Source organism: Pseudophryne corroboree, chromosome 7 (assembly GCF_028390025.1).
Source record: "Pseudophryne corroboree isolate aPseCor3 chromosome 7, aPseCor3.hap2, whole genome shotgun sequence".
NCBI classification, from domain to species: Eukaryota; Metazoa; Chordata; class Amphibia; order Anura; family Myobatrachidae; genus Pseudophryne; species Pseudophryne corroboree.
In genome coordinates this window covers 239,742,253-239,762,611 of record NC_086450.1, presented here as the reverse complement: position 1 = coordinate 239,762,611, position 20,359 = coordinate 239,742,253, and the positions used below count along the sequence as shown (strand labels likewise).

At 46.1% G+C, this 20,359-nt stretch overlaps 1 protein-coding gene across 2 annotated transcripts in view; it reads right to left on the bottom strand.

The window, feature by feature from the left end:
* The window catches only part of SLC49A4 (solute carrier family 49 member 4), a 267,167-nt gene that overhangs the window by 93,776 nt on the left and 153,032 nt on the right, over positions 1 to 20,359 (bottom strand). The window lies entirely within an intron of this gene.

Here is a 20,359-nt window from a genome sequence, read left to right as displayed (position 1 = left end):
CCCACCCAAAGCTAACTGTCTCTGAACATTTGCCCCCCACCGCAGAGTAAATGGTTTTGCCCAACTGCGAACAAATTTGCTGCTGCGATCAACTGTGAATTAGGCCCCATAAACTGTACCAGTGAACATACGCCATTCACACTGAAGCACGCATCAAGAATGTAAACAGGAGTAGTACCAATTCCTACATACATAATGCAGTCCTTGCATATTGAAAGGTATAGGGATGCTTGAGTACATTTTTATTTTCATTATATTTTAAGCTGTATTTTATATTTAAAAGGTTACAGCATTAATACCCAAGGCAAATAGCCAGATAACTGTGACAGTTCTGTGTTAATGCAGACCGGTCACCTACAGACAACCTTCGAAGGCAGCCACCATGAGAGATGACATATCACTATTTGGCCAACCACCGATATAAGGAGTCTCAGGCAGAAAGTGAACTAAATGGCTGCATTGTGTTTAGTCCAAAGAAAAAAGAGGGGAAAGACAACTCTCTTTTGTTGGGACACTCTTGTAGATATTTAAAACGTAACTTTTATTATTATTAGATCGATAAAATGACTAACACAGACATAACAACATATAATGATAGGACACAAACGAAGTCAAAAATATTGGGCACTCTCCTATTGAATATTATGTTATCAATAATTAAATTATTATTATGGATGGATATTCTATAATCTTATAAGGGTAGCTATAATAATTTAAACATATGTTTGAAAGAAAGGTTCATGCAGAATTGAATGCTCACAAATATATTGATATCAATGGTACGTGTTCAAAAAATTAAGTAACAGCTAGTAAAAAATGTAACTAACTGGGACTGAATGTAATCATTTAACAGTCACATAAAAAGGAAACATTTATGTATGGACACACAAAATCCTATTACAGGTTGAGTATCCCATATCCAAATATTCCGAAAAACGGAATATTCCGAAATACGGACTTTTTTGAGTGAGAGTGAGATAGTGAAACCTTTGTCTTTTGATGGCTCAATGTACACAAACTTTGTTTAATACACAAAGTTATTAAAAAATATTGTATTAAATGACCTTCAGGCTGTGTGTATAAGCTGTATATGAAACATAAATGAATTGTGTGAATGTAGACACACTTTGTTTAATGCACAAAGTTATAAAAAATATTGGCTAAAATGACCTTCAGGCTGTGTGTATAAGGTGTATATGAAACATAAATGTATTCTGTGGTTAGACTTAGGTCACATCCCTATGATATCTCATTATGGTATGCAATTATTCCAAAATACGGAAAAATCCAATATCCAAAATACTTCTGGTCCCAAGCATTTTGGATAAGGGATACTCAACCTGTATTGGCCTTTAGGCCTCAGTTTGCTGAGCAGTGTTGCATAATCCTAATGTACAAATAGCTTTCCTTATTAACCAGATGAATAATAATAAAGAATAACAGTCAGAAGGAAGAGGGATATACACGTGACTAGTTTCTGCTTTTGAAAATCTGCTAGATAGCATAGAATTTTCAATGAGAGAACCGTATTGACACACGCGTATATCCCAAGATCTGCATCTGCTTTTAACCTGTCATCTGATCAAAGATCAGTTCAGGTCAATGAGAGTACAGAGGAGATGTCCCTAATAAAAATAATTAATTTAAGGTAGTGCCCACCGAAAAATTATTATTACAATATTAATATGACAACCCATATGTGGGAAGAATTTTCAATACAAAATTATGAGAACTTGTTTGGATTAACATCTGTAAAATATCAATTAGGATGAAAAAAACTAGAAGGAAGTATCACATGGATATAACATCAATGGTTTCTACTGTCCACAATCATATCAAAGGACATCGAATTGTAGATGAGAGGACCAAATAATGTCTGTCCAAGGAATCAGGTGTGCTTCTACTGTCGGTATCTAGAGAACCAGAGACCGATGAGAGGGCACAGAAAAATAAGATGAAAGGAGATGGGTAGCCCAGCAGTCTTTATTGACTAGATTAGACACTATGGGGTATATGCAATTGCGGTCGAATTCCCGAAATTGTCGAATTTCTGGAATTTTTCGCCCCCCCAAAAAAAATCGTCAATGCAATTCAGTGCTTTCCGTCCAAAAAACGGACTTTCAAAATTCGACTTTTTGAAATTCGACTTTTGTCAAATTCGACTTTTCTGCAATGATATAGTTGTACTTGTCACGGTGTGTGTCTCCTGTTTTTATTTGGGTATTTTTTTTCCAGTAGTACTACAGGTACCAGCGGGCCCGTTTTTCTCCCGCATGCTTGTACTTGTGGTTCTCCAAGTACCAGCTTGCGGGGACTTGTAGTACTATTGGAAAAAACAATATTCTGTCATTTTACTCAAGGCTATCAGCCTCCCATCCGCAGCCCATGGATGGGGGGGGGGGGGGGGGACAGCCTCGGGCTTCACCCCTGGCCCTTGGGTGGCTGGGGGGGACCCCTTGATTGAAGGGGTCCCCACTCCCCCAGGGTACCCCGGCCAGGGGTGACTAGTCGGATATTAAATGCCACGGCCGCAGGGCACTGTATAAAAGTGACCCCCGGCTGTGGCATTATCTGTCCAGCTAGTGGAGCCCGATGCTGGTGTAAAGAATACGGGGGACCCCTACTCTTTTTGTCCCCCGTATATTTTGCACCAGTACCAGGCGCAGAGCCCGGTGCTGGTTTTAAAAATACGGGGGATCCCCTGTCAATTTTCCCCCCGCATTTTTAGAACCAGGACCAGCTCGAAGAGCCCGAGGCTGGTTATGCTTTGGAGGGGGGACCCCACGCCATTTTTTTCCGGGTTTTTCCCCGTTTTTTTAAATCGCGGCAAAATCCGGCAAATCGGCCGTTTTTCGCCCGCGGGACTGTCGAATCCGTTTTTCATTGAATATGGTGAATTCCGGAAGCCACCTGCCGGAATTCACCTGTCGAATTGTGTCGAATTAAAAAACGGCGATAATTTGCCGCGATTCGCCGCTAATTGCATATACCCCTATGTATTATAGTTCACAGTGTATACTGTTAATAGCAATTTTGGCTGTATTTAAATACCAGGTATCATTATCAGAGCATCCTCCCTGTGTGAATTGTGTACCATGTGATACGGACACATGTAACTGCCAACAAAGGTCATTTAATTCATATAAAGTGATAGATTTCAGCCAAGTTGACAAGTTAGATATAAATACATGTGTCTGAGGAAATCCAGAATGGATAATTATTTAGGTATTAATTCATATATATACACATATGTAGATCCAAATATTTGATTTTCTAGATATTAATTCATATACATATAAACATGTTCAGTATTCAAAGATAATTAATCAGCAATCAATTCATTTTTTGGCATTCGTATATATATATATATATATATATATATATATATATATATATATATACACATATACATACATACACACATTTATAAATCCAAATAATTAATTTCTTTGATATTAATTTATAAAATATATATAAACATATTTAGTAATCAAAGATAATTAATCTGTAAAGAAAAAATTCATGAGTTTAGAATGGATATAAATATTAAATTTCTTAAAATGGGTTAGACTTAATATAATTAGTGTCTTTAAACATTAATTCATATACCCATAATCCATATGTAATATCCAATCGCGCGTGTGTCTCTAATTAATGTAATTAAATCCCATTGAATTCAATTATCCATATATACACATAATAGGTAAATCCTATTGTATTGTATCAGCATATTTTATGCAATAAAGGTCTAATAAAAGACAAGAAAATAGATGCCATGCCACTAAGCCACCTTACCCTATATTCTATATGTAAATACAAAGAAAATAAGAATTTACTCACCGGTAATTCTATTTCTCGTAGTCCGTAGTGGATGCTGGGAACTCCGTAAGGACCATGGGAATAGCGGGCTCCGAAGGAGACTGGGCACTCTAAGAAAGAATTAGGACTACCTGGTGTGCACTGGCTCCTCCCTCTAAGCCCCTCCTCCAAACCTCAGTTAGGGAAACTGTGCCCGGAAGAGCTGACACAATAAGGAAAGGATTTGGAATCCCGGGTAAGACTCATACCAGCCACACCAATCACACCGTACAACTCGTGATACTATACCCAGTGAACAGTATGAACAACAACTGAGCCTCTCGAATAGATGGCTCCAAACAATAACCCTTTAGGTAGGCAATAACTATATACAAGTATTGCAGACAATCCGCACTTGGGATGGGCGCCCAGCATCCACTACGGACTACGAGAAATAGAATTACCGGTGAGTAAATTCTTATTTTCTCTGACGTCCTAGTGGATGCTGGGAACTCCGTAAGGACCATGGGTATTATACCAAAGCTCCCAAACGGGCGGGAGAGTGCGGATGACTCTGCAGCACCGAATGAGCAAACTCAAGGTCCTCCTCAGCCAGGGTATCAAACTTGTAGAATTTTGCAAACGTGTTTGAACCCGACCAAGTAGCAGCTCCGCAAAGTTGTAAAGCCGAGACTCCTCGGGCAGCCGCCCAAGAAGAGCCCACCTTCCTCGTGGAATGGGCTTTTACAGATTTAGGATGCGGCAGTCCAGCCGCCGAATGTGCAAGTTGAATCGTGCTACAGATCCAGCGAGCAATAGTCTGCTTTGAAGCAGAAGCACCCAGCTTGTCGGGTGCATACAGGATAAATAGCGAGTCAGTTTTTCTGACTCTAGCCGTCCTGGAAACATATATTTTCAGGGCCCTGACTACGTCCAGCAACTTGGAATCCTCCAAGTCCCGAGTAGCCGCAGGCACCACAATAGGTTGGTTCACATGAAAAGCTGATACCACCGTAGGAAGGAGTTGGGAACGAGTCCTCAATTCCGTCCTATCCATATGAAAAATCAGATAAGGGCTTTTACATGACAAAGCCGCCAATTCTGATACACGCCTGGCCGACGCCAAGGCCAACAGCATGACCACCTTCCACGTGAGGAACTTTATCTCCATGGTTTTAAGTGGCTCAAACCAATGCGACTTTAGGAAATCCAACACCACGTTGAGATCCCAAGGTGCCACTGGGGGCACAAAAGGGGGCTGAATATGCAGCACTCCCTTTACAAAAGTCTGAACTTCAGGCAGTGAAGCCAGTTCTTTTTGGAAGAAAATCGACAGAGCCGAAATCTGGACCTTAATGGAACCCAATTTTAGGCCCATAGTCACCCCTGACTGTAGGAAGTGCAGAAATCGACCTAGCTGAAATTCCTCCGTTGGGGCCTTCCTGGCCTCACACCAAGCAACATATTTCCGCCATATGCGGTGATAATGTTTTGCGGTCACATCTTTCCTAGCTTTAATCAGTGTAGGAATGACTTCCTCCGGAATGCCCTTTTCTTTTAGGATCCGGTGTTCAACCGCCATGCCGTCAAACGCAGCCGCGGTAAGTCTTGAAACAGACAGGGCCCCTGCTGCAGCAGGTCCTGTCTGAGCGGCAGAGGCCATGGGTCCTCTGAGATCATTTCTTGAAGTTCTGGGTACCAAGCTCTTCTTGGCCAATCCGGAACCACGAGTATAGTTCTTACTCCTCTCCTTCTTATTATTCTCAGTACCTTGGGTATGAGAGGCAGAGGAGGGAACACATAAACCGACTGGTACACCCACGATGTCACTAGAGCGTCCACAGCTATCGCCTGAGGGTCCCTTGACCTGGCGCAATATCTTTTTAGTTTTTTGTTGAGGCGGGACGCCATCATGTCCACCTGTGGCCTTTCCCAACGGTTTACAATCATTTTGAAGACTTCTGGATGAAGTCCCCACTCTCCCGGGTGGAGGTCGTGTCTGCTGAGGAAGTCTGCTTCCCAGTTGTCCACTCCCGGAATGAACACTGCTGACAGTGCTATCACGTGATTTTCCGCCCATCGGAGAATCCTTGTGGCTTCTGCCATCGCCAACCTGTTTCTTGTGCCGCCCTGTCGGTTTACATGGGCTACCGCCGTGATGTTGTCTGACTGGATCAGCACCGGCTGGTGTTGAAGCAGGGGTCTTGCCTGACTTAGGGCATTGTAAATGGCCCTTAGTTCCAGAATATTTATGTGTAGGGAAGTCTCCTGGCTTGACCATAGTCCTTGGAAGTTTCTTCCCTGTGTGACTGCCCCCCAGCCTCGAAGGCTGGCATCCGTGGTCACCAGGACCCAGTCCTGTATGCCAAATCTGCGGCCCTCTAGAAGATGAGCACTCTGCAGCCACCACAGCAGAGACACCCTGGTCCTTGGAGACAGGGTTATCAGCCGATGCATCTGAAGATGCGATCCGGACCACTTGTCCAACAGATCCCACTGAAAGATCCTTGCATGGAAGCTGCCAAATGGAATTGCTTCGTAGGAAGCTACCATCTTTCCCAGGACTCGCGTGCAGTGATGCACAGACACCTGTTTTGGTTTCAGGAGGTCTCTGACTAGAGATGACAACTCCTTGGCTTTCTCCTCCGGGAGAAACACTTTTTTCTGGTCTGTGTCCAGAACCATCCCCAGGAACAGTAGGCGCGTTGTAGGAACCAGCTGCGACTTTGGAATATTCAGAATCCAGCCGTGCTGTTGTAGCACTTCCCGAGATAGTGCTACGCCGACCAACAACTGCTCCCTGGACCTCGCCTTTATAATGAGATCGTCCAAGTACGGGATAATTAAAACTCCCTTTTTCCGAAGGAGTATCATCATTTCGGACATTACCTTGGTAAATACCCTCGGTGCCGTGGACAGACCAAACGGCAACATCTGGAATTGGTAATGACAGTCCTGTACCACAAATCTGAGGTACTCCTGGTGAGGAGGGTAAATGGGGACATGCAGGTAAGCATCCTTGATGTCCAGTGATACCATGTAATCCCCTTCGTCCAGGCTTGCAATAACCGCCCTGAGCGATTCCATTTTGAACTTGAACCTTCTTATATAAGTGTTCAAGGATTTCAAATTTAAAATGGGTCTCACCGAACCGTCCGGTTTCGGTACCACAAACATTGTGGAATAGTAACCCCGTCCTTGTTGTAGGAGGGGTACCTTGATTATCACCTGCTGAGAATACAGCTTGTGAATCGCCTCCAGCACTGCCTCCCTGTCTGGGGGAGCTGTTGGCAAGGCTGATTTGAGGAAACGGCGAGGGGGAGACGTCTCGAATTCCAGCTTGTACCCCTGAGATACCACTTGTAGAATCCAGGGATCCACCCGTGAGCGAGCCCACTGAAGTTCCGGAGACAGGCCCCCACCGCACCTGGCTCCGCCTGTGGAGCCCCAGCGTCATGCGGTGGACTTAGAGTAAGCGGGAGAGGACTTTTGTTCTTGGGAAGTGGCTGTATGGTGCAGCTTTTTCCCTCTACCTCTGCCTCTGGGCAGAAAGGACGCGCCTTTAACCCGCTTGCCTTTCTGGGGCCGAAAGGACTGTACCTGATAATACGGTGCTTTCTTTGGCTGTGAGGGAACATGGGGTAAAAATGTCGACTTCCCAGCTGTTGCTGTGGAAACGAGGTCCGAGAGACCGTCCCCAAACAATTCCTCACCTTTGTAAGGCAAAACCTCCATGTGCCTTTTAGAATCTGCATCACCTGTCCACTGCCGAGTCCACAATCCTCTCCTGGCAGAAATGGACATTGCATTAATTCTAGATGCCAGCCGGCAAATATCCCTCTGTGCATCTCTCATGTATAAGACTGCGTCTTTAATATGCTCTATGGTTAGCAATATAGTGTCCCTGTCGAGGGTATCAATGTTATCAGACAGGGAATCTGACCACGCAGCAGCAGCACTGCACATCCATGCTGAAGCAATAGCCGGTCTCAGTATAATACCTGAGTGTGTATATATAGACTTCAGGATAGCCTCCTGCTTTCTATCCGCAAGCTCCTTTAAGGCGGCCGTATCCTGAGACGGTAGTGCCACCTTCTTTGACAAGCGTGTGAGCGCTTTATCCACCCTAGGGGATGTCTCCCAACGTATCCTGTCCTCTGGCGGGAAAGGGTACGCCATTAGCAACTTTTTAGAAATCACTAATTTCTTATCGTGGGAAGCCCACGCTTCTTCACACACTTCATTCAACTCATCAGATGGGGGAAAAACCACTGGTTGCTTTTTCTCCCCAAACATAATACCCTTTTTTGTGGTACCTGGGTTAATGTCAGAAATGTGCAACACATTTTTCATTGCCGTAATCATGTAACGGGTGGCTCTGTTGGAATGTACACTAGTCTCATCGTCGTCGACACTGGAGTCAGTATCCGTGTCGACATCTGTGTCAGCCATCTGAGGTAGTGGGCGTTTTTGAGCCCCTGATGGCTTTTGAGACGCCTGGGCAGGCACGGGCTGAGAAGCCGGCTGTCCCACATCTGCTATGTCGTCAAACCTTTTATGTAAGGAGTTGACACTGTCGCGTAATTCCTTCCACATATCCATCCACTCAGGTGTCGACCCCGCAGGGGGTGACATCACATTTATCGGCACCTGCTCCGCCTCCACATAAGCCTCCTCATCAAACATGTCGACACAGCCGTACCGACACACCGCACACACACAGGGAATGCTCTGACTGAGGACAGGACCCCACAAACTCCTTTGGGGAGACAGAGAGAGAGTATGCCAGCACACACCACAGCGCTATATAATGCAGGGAGTTACACTACACAAGTGATTTACCCTATAGCCGCTATATATATAGTATTTGCGCCTAAATTTAGTGCCCCCCCTCTCTTTTTTACCCTATTGAGCCTGGAAACTGCAGGGGAGAGCCTGGGGAGCGTCCTTCCAGCGGAGCTGTGAGAGGAAATGGCGCCAGTGTGCTGAGGGAGATAGCCCCTCCCCTTTTTCGGCGGACTTCTCACGCTTTTATAATAATAATGTGGCAGGGGTATTTTACACATATATAGCTTCTTAGGCTATATTATGTGTGATTAGCCACTTTAAGGTACTCTAATTGCTGCCCAGGGCGCCCCCCCCCAGCGCCCTGCACCCATCAGTGACCGGAGTATGTGGTGTGCACAGGGAGCAATGGCGCACAGCTGTGCGCTACCTTAATGAAGACCGGAGTCTTCAGCCGCCGATTTCCGTGAAGATCTTCATGCTTCTGGCTCTGCAAGGGGGACGGCGGCGCGGCTCCGGGAGCGGACGACCGAGGCTGGGCCTGTATTCGATCCCTCTGGAGCTAATGGTGTCCAGTAGCCTAGAAGCCCAAGCTAGCTGCAAGCAGGTAGGTTCGCTTCTCTCCCCTAAGTCCCTCGTTGCAGTGAGTCTGTTGCCAGCAGATCTCACTGAAAATAAAAAACCTAATAAATACTTTCTTTACTAGAAGCTCAGGAGAGCCCCTAGTGTGCAACCAGCTTGAGCCGGGCACAGATTCTAACTGAGGTTTGGAGGAGGGGCATAGAGGGAGGAGCCAGTGCACACCAGGTAGTCCTAATTCTTTCTTAGAGTGCCCAGTCTCCTTCGGAGCCCGCTATTCCCATGGTCCTTACGGAGTTCCCAGCATCCACTAGGACGTCAGAGAAATATAAGTTTCCTAATGGGATAATATAAGGACCCCTGCTTGTATAAAAAGCAAATACTTATCTCAATGGTACTGGTCCGTGCTAATATGCCAGCGGAGCTGCCGCTCCGTAACTCCGTATCCTTAATTGGAAAGTGTGGAGAAAGTACTTTTTACGGACAGTCCTCTGTGTTTATGTGCCGGGGAGCAGCCGCTCCATATCCCGGTGCCCTGATACAGGGAATGCAGAGGCGATATCGCTTAAGAAATACAGTGTCTCTCAATGCCTTAGAAAAATAAATGTAGAGGGAGCGCTATTCACGGACAGCTGTCCGTACTGCTGTGCCGGAGGTAAAGCCGCTCTGTGCCTCCGTATCCTTAGTTAGGAGGTAAAAAGGACAGTACCTTATACGGACAGTTCTCTGAATATATCGGGGAGCAGCTGCTCCGTATCTCGGTGTCCTGATGCGGGGAACACAGAGGCAATGTCACTTTAAGAAATAATTATAATGCTATCAAGAAGCAGCCGCTCCGTGTCTCTCAATGCCTAGATGAGGTAAATGCAGAGGGAATGCCATTCATGGACAGCTGTCTGTACCGCTGTACCGGAGATGCAGCCGCTCCATATCACTGTGTCCCAAGGCAAGAGGTGCATAAGCAGTGCCACCTTTGAGGAGGAACGTCCGATGAGATAGTTCGAGGGAGCACTAACTCAATGTAGTATCTCCGTTTCTCGATGCGAGGGGTAAAAGGATAGTGGCTGTGTGCACGGCTGTCGTCCGACGTGCACGTTTCGCTGGGCGCCTTCGTCTGGGAATGTGTTCAGTCCACCAAGCAGACACACAGCAGCTGTTCATCTACTTCCATTGGTTTTGTAAAAGCAACAGAGGGTTCTTGCATTAAAACAAATTGCTGCTTTACATCTAATGGCTCTCTCACCGGAATAATATTGGTGCACACAAATAATTTGCCATTACAACTGAGCCAATAGATGTAAATTACAGTAAAAGGGAATAAGTACCTCTTACATGTCTGAATTCTTAATTGACTAGGATGAGCAGGTAAAAATCTCAATTAAGTGAATCTTGCAGGTCGCTTACAGATTAATACCCCTTTCACATCGCACAAACAACCCGGTATCGACACGGCTTATTGCCGTGTCGACACGGGTCAGTGTGCGATGTGAAAGCGCTTTCGGCGAATTAGCGGGTCGCCTGACCCGGTAATTCAACCCGGTATAAAAGAAGGATTATATACCCGGGTTGAATACCGGGTCAGGTGCAGTGTGAATGGGAGCCGCGTCGATGCGACACGGTTCCCATATACAGCATAGGGAGAGGCGGCGCAGGAGATGAGCTTATCTCTGATGCTGCTGCGCCCCCCCGCTGCTATGGCAACCGACCAGGTATATTGCCGGGTCGGAAAGCCAGCAGAGGGGAGCAAATGCCGGATCCCACCCGGTAAGGACACGTTTCTTTTACCGGGTGGGATCCGGCATTTGCGATCTGAATGCGGTACAACTTTCAGATACCTCTATACATTAGCAAATCAATTACAGCTGCAGAAAACAGCAGCACTCGGAGCCATTCATCGCATGACCGGCTACATTCCTCAAAACGTTGGAAGGTTTTATCTGTATTGTGCTCTGCATAAGCACACATTATAAATCAAGACTGTGTCAGAATGATTTTGTGTTAAGTAAGCAATTGTTACCCATACAAATCATTAGACTTAATACGCCACAGGGAGCCCTGGCACAATTCAGCTTCTACACATAATTGTAACAATGCATAAAACAAACTAATGTCTGGAAACACAAATCCTAGCAAGTGCATTATTTGACACTTAAAAGGTGCAAAATGACAAACTGACTGGAGTCTTTAGAATTGAGGGAAATAACAGTTAACAGGAATACATGACTGAGTGGAACAGTCAGTGTAAACAAATGAATTCAGGGCCTGATTTAGGTTTATTAGCAAAGCAAAAAAATACACAACTGGGCAAAAATTAGGAATTTAGTACTTAACGGTACTTCCTTTTCTCGTAGCCCCTAGTGGATACTGGGGAAAAGTACTTTCAGTACCGTGGGGTATAGATCGGGTCCATTGGAGCCTGGCACTTTAAAAATTTAATAGTTTGTGCTGACTCCTCCCCTCTATGCCCCTCCTAGCAGACTAGTCTAGAAACTGTGCCCGAGGAGACTGACATACATGAGGGAAGAAATAAAATGTAAAGCAGTGAAGCAACAAACAAACACAATAGGAAAGCAGATGCATGCCCGAGCAGAGGAGAGCAACGCTAACCCTATAAGGAGAACAACGTTAACCAACATGGAACAGGGGCAGCAACGGCAGACCCAACCAAGAACACTTACAACCTAGTAAGCAGGAAAACGAAGCACTGAGGAGGGCGCCCAGTATCCACTACGAGAAAAGGAATTACCGGCAGGTACTAAATTCCTATTTTCTCTAACGTCCTAGTGGATACTGGGGAAAAGTACTTTCAGTACCGTGGGGAAGTCCCAAAGCTCCCAGAAAGGGGTGGGAGAGTGCAGAGACCCCTGCAGAACCGCCTTACCAAACTGAAAGTCATCCTTGGCCAAGGTGTTGAACTTGTAGAACTTAACAAACGTGTTCGACCCAAAGTAGCTGCACGGCACAACTGTAGGGCCGAGACGCCTGGGCAGCCGCCCAGGAAGAACCCGCCGACCTTGTTGAGTGGGCATGTACAGAACTTGGCAGCGGCAAAGCTGCCAAAGAATAGACTCGTTGAATGGTCAACCGAAGCCAACGAGCAATGGACTGCTTAGAAGCAGAGCATCCAACCTTGGTAGCGGCATAAAGGACAAACCGCTAGTCAGAATTCCTGTGACAAGCAGTCCTCTTGACGTAAATCCTCAAAGCCCTAACCACATCCAAGGACTTTGGAGCAATAGATATATCCGACAGTACCGGAACCACAATCTATTAATGTGAAAGTCCGAAACCACCTTCGGCAAAAACTGCGGCCGAGTACTGAGCTCTGCTCTATCCTCATGAAATATCAATCATGGGCTCTTACAAGATAAGGCCCCCAATTCAGACACACGCCTAGCCGCAGCTAGGGCCAGTAACATTACAGTCTTCCAAGTAAGATACTTCTGCCCTATGTAAGGGCTCAAACCAATCCGACTGGAGAAAGGTCAAGACCACATTAAGAGCCCACAGAGCCGTGGGAGGAACAAAAGGTGGCCGGATATGAAGAACACCCTTCAGGAAGGTCTGTACTTCCGGGAGCACCGCAAGTTGTTTCTGGAAGATGATGGAGAGGGACGAAATTTGTACCTTGATGGGGCCTAATCTTAGGCCCATATCCACGCCTGCTTGCAGGAAGAGCAGAAAATGGCCCAGTTGAAACTCCGCAGGAGAATATTTTCTACTCTCACACCAGGAAACATAAAAGTCTTCCAGATACGGTGGTAGTGTTTGAAGTGACCCCCTTACGGGCCTGGACCATAGTTGAAATAACCTTGGCAGTGAGACCTTTTCTGGCTAGAATCTCCTTCTCAACCTCCACGCCGTTAAACGTAGCCGCAGTAAGTCTGGATAGATGAACGGTCCTTGTTGAAGTTCCTCCCGGAGCGGGAGAGGCCAGGGTTCCTCCAGAGACAGGGTCAGGAGGTCCGCATACCAGATCCTTCGAGGCCAATCTGGGACAATGAGAATCCCTTTTGAGTCTTTTTAGAACTCTGGGAATGAGAGGGACTGGAGGAAACAGATACACAAACTGGTAAGTCCACGGTGCCGTCAGGGCGTCCACTGCCACTGCTTCTGGATCCCTTGTCCTGGAACAGTACCGACATAGCTTTTTGTTGAGACGAGAAGCCATCACGTCTATCTGTGGACAAACCCCATAGGTGAACCAGTTGTTAAAACACCTGAGGACGAAGGCCCCATTCCCCCGGATGGAGGTCGTGCCTGCTGAGGAAATCCGCTTCCCAGTTGTCCACTCCTGGAATGAATATCGAGAAGATGTCCTTTGCGTTGGCTTCCGTCCAAAGGTGAATCCTGGACACCTCCCGCATTGCGGCCCTGCTTTTTGTTCCACCTTGTCAGTGTAGATTCCTGACTCGACCACTTCCCCTGGAACTGGGCCCCCTGGGTCACAGCATCCCAACGTCCGCAAAGTCCAAGACTGCGAATTGAAACTGCGACCCTCCACAAGGTGAGGTACCTGAAGCCACCATAACAGGGAAATCCACGCTTTTGGCGACAGAATTACACTCTGATGCATGTGCAGGTGAGACCTCGACCACTTGTCCAGGAGGTCCAGTTGGAACGGACGTGCATGAAATCTGCCGTACTGGATTGCTTCGTATGAGGCCACCATCTTGCCCAGTAGGCGGATGCAAAGATAAACAGAGACCTTACGAGGCCTGACCACCAAGCGGACCATAGACTGAATAGTCAGGGCCTTGTCCAGTGGAAGGAACAGCTTCTGCGATACAGTGTCCATTATCATGCCCAGGAACTGAATCCTACGTGACGGTTCCAAGTGAGACTTCTGCAAATTTTGGATCCACTCGTGATCCGTAAGTAGGCCAGTAGTTAAGTCGATGCTGTGTAGAAGATGTTCCCTGGACACTGCTTTCATTAGGAGATCGTCCAAGTAGGGGACTATGTTGACTCCTATCCTGCGCAATTGCAGGTTCATTTCCGCCATGACATTTGTGAACACCCTCAGAGCTGTGGATAGACCGAAGGGCAAGGCCTGAAACTGTAATTGGTGGTCCATCATGGCAAACCAGAGGTAATTCTGATGTGGCCTCCTCATCAGGCTAAGTAGGTAAGCGTCCTTAATGTCCACAGTTACTAGGAACTCCCCTTCCTCCAGACCGGAGAACACCGCCCTCAGGGACTCCATTTTGAACTTGAACACCCGTAGATACGGATTCAGAGATTTTAGATCCAAGATGGGCCTTACCGAATCGTCCGGCTTCGGTACAACGAAAAGACTGGAGTAAAAACCCTTGCGATGTAACGTAGGGGGTACTGGGACTGCAATTCCCGTTTGTACCAGCTTTTGAATGGCAACTTGCAAGGTAACGCTTGCTAAGGGTAAAGCTGGTAAACTGGACCTGAAGAATCTGTGAGGAGGCATTGTCTGAAATACCAGTCTGTAACCTTGGAGTATGAGATCCCTCACCCAAGGATCCCGACAGGACTGTGCCCACACGTGGACGAAGTGACGAAGGCGAGCCCCCACCTAAAAGTCGCCTTGCTGCTGAGGCCAACCGTCATGTGGAGGCCTTAGTGGAGGATGATCCAGAGGTCTGGTCCAGGGGTCCAGCAGCTGGTTTATGGGACTTACCGCAATTTCCTCTAGCTGCAGTAGAGGCACCTCTGGCCCTGGCCTCTGAATCTTGCCACACGAAAGGACTGGAGGGAAGGCCCAGTGTAGGGACGCATAGCAGGGGGCGCAGCAGACAGTAAATATGTAGACTTGCCCGCTGTTGCCTGGGAGATCCACTTGTTCAGTTCCTCCCCGAACAAGGCTTCTCCTGTAAATGGAAGATTTTCCACACCTTTCTTGAAGTCAGCATCCGCTGACCAAGTGCGCAGCAACAGGGCCCTGTGGGCCGAGACCGCCATAGCCGTGGTACGACCATTGATAAGACACAATTCCTTTATTGCCTCACTCATAAAATTCGCAGCATCCTTGATATGATGCAGTACAGTAAAGATTTCCTCCTGAGGGAGAGAGTCAAACCCACTTATTATATTATCAGACCATTTTACCATGGCTCTAGAAATCCAGCTGCAGGCTTTAGTAGGCCTTTGAGCTATTCCTGCTGCAGTATAGATAGATTTGAGGGTAGTCTCAATCATCAGATCAGCAGGGTCTTTTAGTGAAATAGCCCCAGGCATAGGCAATACAAGTTTCTTAGACAGCCTGGACACGGACGCATCCGCTGACGGGGGATTTTCCCATAATTTCCTATCCTCAGAGGGGAAAGGATAGGTATTAAAAATCCACTGGGGAGCTTTAAACTTCTTATCAGGGTTAATCCATGCTTCTCTGGAAAGCGAGTTTAATTCCTTAGAAATGGGAAAAGAGGCCGAAGATTTTGGTTTTACTTTAAAATACAATTCCTCATCTGGTACTGTCTCTTTATCCGGAATTTTGAGCACCTAATTGCATAAAATAGTGCCTCAACACCCGGGGATAGAGAAGTGTCGTCCTCCATGTCTACCTCTCCCTCATCCAGCTCTGGTATTTCAGTATCAGAGTCAGATTGCAGCACCTGTGGGAGCGCACATTTATGGGAGGCTAACGGGGGGGGGACGTAGAGCCTGTTTGTGATTAGCATGCTGTACCAACAGAGTGCTTAAGGCTTTTGCGCCCTACACACTGGGCGATTACACTGCAAGATATGAACGATCTCGTTCATTAATGAACGACATAACGTTCATATCTGTCAGTGTGGAGGCACCAGTGATGAACGATGCGCGGCCCGTGTAAATGAAAAAGTCCCAGGCATAGAAAATTCACATAGAAAAAATATTTTTAATCCAAACCTGGCTCTCTTTAGCAGAATATATATTGTTTCATTAGTAGCCTTCCTTTACATAGCATAAGGCTTTCATCTACAGGAATATTTTGCTCTGGCATATACGATTCTCTAAAAGAAGTATGCTGCATTTCAAGCAGTGGCCTGATTTTCCAGAGACAATCATTGCTGTCTGCGTCTTCTTCATTGACAAAATGCATGTAACGGAGTAACAAATGAAATTTTCTTAGCGAAAGTTTCACTAAAAATAGGTGTCTGAAGTATATAGTCTCTGCTCTAATACAGCTTAATTTCAGGCTTGCTAATTAACCGATTGCCAAAATCAAAGCAATAAAAATTCTTCTCATTTTCACACACATCGTACCACGATCTAATTCTCGATTTTGACCCTACACTCGAAAATTGGAGCATCCTTCAGACACTTATTTGCATATCTATTTGTCTCGACGACGATATGGCAGACAAAATCATAGGAAAAAAAAAAGTCCAAAGCATTGCAGAGGTGAAACATTTGAAGTAAGTGGTACACAAACACCTGCAATACCATAAAATACTGGTTTCCACACGTCTCATCTGCTTGTTTACTATCCCATTTTGACCACTGGAAATTGTGTTCGAGTGTTTGAGGAAATATTATGGAGTGAGCTGTCTGACCTCTCAGAGTCAGACAGTTCTTCACAAGATTCACCACTGCTGTTACTATCAAGCTCAAATTCATTTTCTGAAAAGCTATCATCTACTGATTCGTCTTCCATGAAAGCAAGAATGTCATCAGCACTTGGTTTATTTGCTGTTCTTTTGGCCATCACTCAGCTACACAATATTTTAGCTGTGGTACAGATACATTCAACTGCACACAATTGAGTTGATACCCAGGCGAACACCTGCGGGGTTCGCAAACTCCAGTGCTAATTCCCGGCCACCAGTGCCGCCCCGGGAATCAGCATAAGCTATTATACAGTTAAGCCAGCCCCCCGCCAATAGGAGTCCGGGGTGGGGAAGGGGCGTGCTTAACTCCATAATAGCTTATACTGATTCCTCGGCGCTGCGCAAGCTGCACGGCTTCTCCGGGGAATCACTCAGTAGTATGCCCGGAAATCTTCCGGGGTTGCCAGCGCCACTCAAGGGGTTAACTGAGACTGATTTTTCTTGATTATTAGGAATAATCACCTCTATAACAGAAGATTGGCGTTAGGACCTCTGTTCTAAGTGGGCTTAGTAAAGGTTTTGACAAGTCTCTACTTCCGATAAGTGATGTCAGAAGGGACACTGCAACCAAGCATATACATAACATACAGATTTTTATTTAGCATTTAGGCACCTCTATCAGTGAAACAAATACTGTTTGAACCTGCATAAGTGAGAACCGGGTGAGATACCTCTTGAAAGTGAGACTAAACTTAACCAGGTTCGATTAGAATACATTCATGACCACCAAAACTCATAATTATTGGGAGAAAAAAAAAAAAAGGGAGTTATAGCAGACTTACCATGGTTAACTTTTTTTTTTTTTTTTTTGAGGCCCATAGGATCCACAGTCCTTACATTAGTGTGTAGGTGGTAGTAGTTAACTGGGCACCACACAGTTAAGCTTTTAGCTTCCAGGATGCTCCAGTCCTCCTCCTCGCCTCAGGCCCAGGGAAGCCAATTTTGTTAACAAGCCCAAGGCAGGAGCAGAATTTCAGGAGAGAAGGAAGACCTAAACATACAAGACACACTTTCCCACATAGCAGAGAGAAACCTCAAATAAAAAAAAATTAAAAAAAAGGGAAAACACTAAAAATATTCCCCCCAAGACAGGTGTGTCAGGGTGGGCACCCTTCGGATCCTATGGACCTTGAAAAAAAATTATAGAAAATAAAAGCGTTAGCCATGTTAAGTCTGCCATAACTCTTGTTTTCTTCATCGGGGTCCATAATGATCCACAGTCATTACATAGGGGAAACTGCTTTAGGACATCCCCAAAGGGTGGGGACACTCCTGAGAAGACAGGAGAATCCGACGCCCAAAGGACGTATCCAGAGAGGCAAAAGGTATGAAAGGCATAAAACCTCAGGAACATGTTAATAGAAGACCTTGTAGCTGTCTTGCAGAGTTGGTCAGCAGTAGCGCCTCGGCAAGCCGCCCATGAGGGACCTACTGAACGTGTAGAATGAGCAGACACTGTATCCGGAACAGGAAGAAGATCAGCTCGAATGTAAGCCTCTACAATAGTCATATGAAGCCACCAGGAAAAGCGTTTGTTTACTAGCTGGCCAGCCTCGCTTATGGAATCCTTACTGCACGAACCACATGCAAAAAGGCCTCCACAGTCACTATCTCTGCATTTAGATAAAATTTGGACACCACCTTACGAAGGCGATTCATTGTGGTCCGGAGAACTGACCTATTTTGATGGAAGATCAGAAACTGAGGACAACAGGAAAGCGCTCCCAAATCAGACACCCTTCTCGCAGAGGCAATAGCCGGGAGAAAAAACACCTTTGTCGACAGCCACTTAAGGTCCATTGATGCTAAATGCTCAAATGGGGTCTTAAGAGCTTGCAGGACTAGGGATAAATCCCAGTGGGCTACTGGACAAAACAAATGAAGGCTGGATATGGAGTATTCCTTAAAAAAAAAAAAAAAAAAAAAGGATTTTAATTCCCTACCGGTAAATCCTTTTCTCGTAGTCCGTAGAGGGTGCTGGGGTCCACATTAGTACCATGGGGTATAGACGGGTCCACTAGGAGCCATTGGCACTTTAAGAGTTTGAGAGTGTGGGCTGGCTCCTCCCTCTATGCCCCTCCTACCAGACTCAGTCTAGAAACTGTGCCCGAGGAGATGGACAACTTCGAGAGAAGGATTTTACACAGATAGTGGTGAGGATTTTACACAGATAGTGGCGACACCAGCTCACACACAAGGCAAACCAAGCTAACTAGCTTGAAACAACAGCAACGGCTGAATTATATTACTTACCAAGTAACAAAAACAGTACTAAACCAAGAACCAAGCAGTAATGAACTAAGTAACCACTGCACGATCAGGAAGCGCTGGGCGGGCGCTACGGACTACGAGAAAAGGATTTACCGGTAGGTAATTAAAAGCTTATTTTCTCTTACGTCTTAGAGGATGCTGGGGTCCACATTAGTACCATGGGGATGTACTAAAGCTCCCAGAACAGGAGGGAGAGCACGGAGGCTCCTGCAGAACTGATTGGCCTCTGAGGAACTAAAGTTTGGTCAAAGTATCAAACTTGTAGAACTTTGCAAACGTGTTTGACCCTGTCCAAGTAGCCGCTCAGCAAAGCTGTAAAGCCGAGACACCCCGGGCAGTCGCCCAGGAAGAACCCACCTTATGAGTAGAGTGGGCCTTAACAGACGTAGGACACGGCAATCCTGCCGTAGAATACGCATGCTGGATAGTGAACCTGATCCAGCGAGAGATCGTCTGCTTAGAAGCAGGACACCCAAGTTTCTTGGGATCATACAGGACAAACAGACAGTCCGATTTTCTGTGACGAACAGTCCTCTTCACACAGATTTTCAGAGCCCTTACGACATCCAAGGACTTTATTGAAACTGATGAGTCAGTAGCAACTGGCACCACAATAGGTTGGTTGATGTGAAATGCCGACACAAACTTCGGAAAGGAACTGCGGACGTGTCTGGAGCTCTGCTCTATCTTCATGGAAGATCAAGTAGGGTCTCTTACAAGACAAAGCCCCTAGCTCCGTCACACATCTAGCAGAAGCTAAGGCCAACAAAGTGACAGACTCCAGTAGAGGCTCGAACCAATCCGACTGGAGGAACTGTAACACCATGTTAAGATCCCAGGGCGCCGTAGGCCGCACAAAGGGAGGCTGGATGTGCAGAACACCTTTCAGAAAAGTCTGAACCTCAGGGAGGGAAGCCAATGGTTTCTGGAAGAAAACGGATAGGGCCGAAATCTGGACCTTTACGAATCCCAACCTGAGGCCCTTATCCACACCTGCTTGCAGGAAGAGGAAAAACCGTCATAGTTGAAACTCCACCGTAGGAAACTTCTTGGAGTTACACCAAGATACATATTTTTTCAAATACGATGGTAATGTTTAGACGTTACTCCTTTCCTAGTTTGTATCAGGGTAGGAACAACCTTGTTCGGAATGCTCTTCCGAGCTAATATCTGGCGATCAACCTCCATGCCATCAAAAGTAGCCACAGTAAGTCTTGATAAGCAAACAGCCCCTGCTGCAGCAGGTCCTACCGTAGAGGAAGAGGCCTCGGCTCTTCTAGTAGTAAATCCAGAAGATCAGCGTACCAAGCCCTCTTGGCCAGTCCGGAGCAATGAGGATTGCCTGAACTCTTGTTCTCCTTATG